Source organism: Nanorana parkeri, unplaced genomic scaffold, assembly GCF_000935625.1.
Source record: "Nanorana parkeri isolate BGI_ZX_2015 unplaced genomic scaffold, ASM93562v1 scaffold310, whole genome shotgun sequence".
Taxonomy (NCBI): domain Eukaryota; kingdom Metazoa; phylum Chordata; class Amphibia; order Anura; family Dicroglossidae; genus Nanorana; species Nanorana parkeri.
Window position 1 is genome coordinate 312,960 of NW_017306578.1, and position 5,124 is coordinate 318,083.

Sequence of the window (5,124 nt, forward strand, 5' to 3'; positions counted from 1 at the left end):
TGTAAAAAAGAAAGTTACTTTGGTTTGGGCTTTATGGGTTTTGAATCCACTGAATTTGTGTTTAGCAAGAGCTGCAGTTGCTTTGACCTTGTGCCACATACGTAAACCAATGACTAGGTTTTTTAGGTAAGGAACTAGTTCAAGGCTTTCCTCTCTAGCCCATGCATGCACAGGTTAGTAACAGTTGAAGACACTGGGGATCCCATTGCACAGCCATGTTTCCGTCTGTAGAAGCTATCCTTGTAATTGAAATAGGTGGTGTTGAGACAAGAGTTTATCAAGGAAGATATTTGGTCTGGCTTGAGTTCCATTTGGGTCTTGCTCGGGTTTTCCTATGTGGGTATAAATACCAGGTTATAAACCTATGCCAGGCCATGAACCTGTGCCACTCTCTTCTAAACTGAAAAAATGGAGCAGATCCAGGCGTTATCTGCTGCATTTTCTATCACATGGCGCCAGACATGTTATAGAGAGCAGGGGAGCTGGAGCTGCTTGCTTTGTCAGTTAAGAGTGAGTGGAAAGGCTGTTAGGTTCACACCGTTTTCCAGACCAGATCTGGTCCAGAAAATGTTGTTAACCTGCCCGAAGTTCCAGTGCATTCCAGACCAGACAATATGAGACATGCAGTATTTTTCTGGTCTGAAACGGACTGCGCTGGTGTGAACAGAGGCCAGAAATGCCAGAGGGATACATTCTGATGCATTTTGGGTTCTGAAACAATCTGGTCTCGTCTGTAGATGATGTGGTGTGAATGGGCCCTTAACCCTGCACTTGCCTGGGTTAACAACCAGGCATAAAGGCAGGAAAGGGGCTTTTCCTCTCTATATGCAGACTCTCACCATGTAGTGTGCATGGGCAAAGAGCAACAGACTGTTCACACCTTCTACGCCAAGTCCCATCTGAAGGGGATTTCTTTGGTAATAAGGCATGCAATCTGCACTAAATTCTATTTCACTCTAAATTGATACTGCACCAACTTTATTAATTCCCCCATTGTGACTTAATACTACTAGCTTTAAATCCAGCGTTCTTGTTTTCCTATGCACTCTTACTAGTCAGTATGTTCCTTAGAATTCAGAAGTTAAAATTGTGTGTGTATTCTTTTTCTTTTATAAATGCTCTCTTGTGCCGACGTTTTTGCAGTAAATTTGAGTCATTGATAATGTTTCTGTTGTGATGGAAGATTGGATGGTGTGAATTCCCTACGACTGTTTGTGAAGATCGTACTAAGATTATTGACCCAAGTGAAGATGAGATTTTGTTGAACTGTATATCTGGAAGTTGGCCATAGCTACCCTGTGCATTTCCTCTATTCTAATTACCACAAAGTTTTCCTGTAATGTGCACTGAGATATTGTTCTCTACAAAGAAAACCTTTGGGGGAAAATAAAGATTTTAATTATCAGTTGCTGATGTGCTTTATTTCAGTCATGATTGACTCCTGCAACCTTTTGTGCAATCGTCTATAATCTTGCCAGGAATTGGTCAGTAATGGAGTTCACAGGATACGTGTACACTTTGTGGTAAACCTCAAAACCTTGCATGTTGTTCTGCTCAACGTGGCAGTTATTAAACTGTAAATTTGAGGTGAAGTGATCCAGGCCTGACTTACTAAAGCAAAAACAGGTAATATCAACCTGTATTTCTATAAAGGAATTGCATGCATGTCAATATTAGTAATGAGTAGAGAAAAGGAAGACCAGCTTTATAGATGCTAATGTGATAGTCACATGTTGTAAATTAAAGCACATTACTAATAATAGTAATGTGCTTTAATAATAGCCGTAACAAAGTATATATTCTGTTAACAAGTCACAGAAGGTAACATACAAATAATGTAGTGCATCTATCTTTAGGGCTGCAACTAATGATGGTTTTCATAATCCGATTTTTAATTTTTTTGACTAATCGGATAAAAAAATTAAATACCATCCTTAATTTAAAATACACAAATGCAGTGTTGCAAACAAAGTTTACTTCAGAATAAAACTGCATGCACAATTTTTTTGCAATCACAGTGCACTGGCACGCACGGCATTGTGGTACCATTTGTTCCAATGAGGGCGAACACACTGTGGGTGTTGGGTGGGAGATGCGTTTGGAGTACCATGAAATGAATGGCACTGCAATGCACCTCCTGTTTCCACTTTGTCAGGCTAAAACCAAAAATTACTGTTTTCCCATCTTTTACCATCTTATTTATTTAATAATTGTACTGTAAGCACATGGAGCTTGAATAGCTCCAGCCATGGAATGACAGCTGCCAGTGGCAAGATTCTGCAGACGGCAGCTGAATGTAAATACAGCAGGTAGTGGGCTGGTGCAATAGCCAGCCTGCTATTGGCTATTTCAAACCAATAGCCAATAACAGGCTGGCTATTGCACCCGCCCACTGCTTGCTGTGCCCTCCTCCCAGCATGGAGGAGAGCACACTTCTCCTGCCTTCTCCAAACTCTTCACCCTTTTGTGAATAACCCCGTTAGTGTTTTATCCACTGAAATACAGTACATTAGTTGCATTGGCTTGCTTGTCAGTGTTTCCACTATAGACTGAAGGGCCCCGGATATAGAGATCCCGGAGGCTTGTCTGTAGGGGTATTATTGCGGTCCAGCCCTTTCTACTGGTTGCAACTTTAATTTAATATTGTCGCATCTGTGGTAGTTAACCCAATGTAGACGCACCACCCCCTTGCTTATCTCCTTAGTGTTGCTTTTACTGTACGGTTTTGTCTACTGCGCATGCTTCTGTCTCCTGTGACCGTGGCCTCTCAGTTCAAACGAAGGGCTGCTGTACGGGCTATTCACTATAGCCCTACAGCAACCGAAGGTGGCTCAGCCGAGCTGCAGGCATATGCTTCGGCCCGACTGAGCCAAAGCAGGGCGAACAGCCTGCCGAAGGCCGGCTGTAAGCCCTGCAAATGACAGCTGGGCAGAGCCAGCCGTGAGATCTCACGGCTGGCTCCGCCCAGTTGTAATGGCCAGCGTCCCTAAATGACCTGTCACGGCCAGCTCCACCCAGTTGTTAATTGGCCGGGACCTTTTAGAAGACTCTAGCGAGTGCCGGCAAGTAGGAAACAGTTGGGCGGCGCTAGTAGTGACAGCCCCACCCATTTTTCTTTCCTTTTTAAAATAATATTTTTTTTAATTTTACTATTTATTTACATTTTTTTTAAAATATTCTAACTTTTTATTTTAACTCTTTTTTTTTCCACTGATTTTCTATTCTGCTCGGGACCACAGAGGTACTGAGCAGAATTGCCGTGCTGAATGCTGCTCGGCGGCATTCGGCTATTCACTCACTGCCGTTCGCCCTTTATGGGAATAGGGGAAAACGGCAGCGAGTGAGCTGCCAGAGCTTTGGCTCAGTCGATCCAGATGTTGGGTCGGCTGAGTTGAAGTCCTTCTGCACTTCAGTCAGCCAAACATGCTCCGATGTACGGCTGAAATCAGCTATTCACTGTGACTCAGTACGGCCAAACGTTGTTCAGCTCACTTCATTTCGGCTGGGTTATTCACTCGACTGCTTTCGGCAGCTTTGTGCATAACCCCCCTTAGTTTACTGCACAAAACGTGCAAGATTTGGTAGCCTGGTGGCTCTTGCAGCCACCTTTTTCCTCAGCGGCAGCAGTGCAAAATCTTTTACTGTGGGCCCTATTTTGGACAGCAGCCCCTTAGCTTCCTGGTACTGTTTCCTTTTTTTTTGTTTTTTTTCTGAGTGGCTGTCTGGGTAATTAGTCCCTCCTCCTGTTATGGGATTTCTAGTTAGTGGCATTTTTAAGTGTTCTACACTGGATGCTAACTCACTTTATGTCGCCTGTTCGGTGGCCTCGGAAGCACCTCTTAACGCCCCCAGGGTTTTTCTTTTTTTTTTTTAATGTCCCTTCCCCCTCTTTTACCTTTTGACTCCAAAACTTGGGTTGTGGATGATTTAGTTGCTAAGAATGTTCAGGCTATTTAATGTTCTGAAAAAACATCATCACAAAAATGTCTTTCACAATCACCTGTCTCCCCGGATTTGTCTGAAGATGAGGTACAGGATGTACCAGGTCTTAGCAGGCCTTGAGATTCTGATGACTGTCAACTTTCTGTCCGTGAGGAAGAGCATGATGAATCTGTACTTTTCCTTTCTCATAAAAGCAAGTTTTCGGTACTATTGCTTTTTTGACTATTTATTTACATGGAATGGCAATGTCTCTTTGAATGTGTGGTCAGTGGTCTTGTGTAGAATTTTATGATGACTCAAATGTTAGATCATACTTCAGAAGAAAGGCTTAATTGACCGATCACCTTTTTCGCTGGATGATATAATTATAAACCTTCCAGGAGGTAAGAGTACCTTTCTGCCCCAGTCTGGCAAATTTAGGGACAAAAAGTGTAAACCAGGCCCTTCCTTCACACTTCACAGATGTTCCTTTTGTTCCCACAGGAACCTAACAACTTTGGCTGAACATGTCCTCCAAGGTCATTGACAAATCCACTTCTGCATATAGGTCTGTCCCCACCTGCTCTGGGCAAAGTAGGGGGCTGACTTACATTGTTCGCCAGCTGTTGGGTCAGTCAAGTGTCTAATGCCTGGGTTCAAGAGGTAATTTTATCTGGTTACAAAATAGAATTTCATTCTCTACCTCCAACTTCAAGCATTCCTTTGGCTTCCCAGAAGCTGGCAAAGTTATATCTGGCCTTTTGAAGACCACCTAGCTCAAGGTGTTATTATCCAGTTTCCTTCTCAGCAAAGGTTCAAAGGCTTTCTTTTGAACCTATTTTCCATTCCCATTAAGGAGGGTATTCATCCAATCTTGAAGCTAAAGACGTAAAGTGCATTTGTGAAGGTCACAAAATGTAGAATTGAGTCCATTTGTTTGGTGGTGGCTTCTCTTCACCAAAGAGGTTTTCTTGCATCAATCACCATTCAAAATGATTATCTCCATGTTCCAATTTGTCAGCGCCATCAACGTTTTCACTAATTCAGCCTGGCAATCTGTCTCTCAATGAATTCAGAGAAAATAATTTTTACGGTAAGCACAGTAAAAACACCATAATAACAAATATAAAAATAAATCAGAAAGAAGTGCCACTCATAGGACTTAAAATGAGTCACAAAACATGAATAAAAGGTTTGCTATAT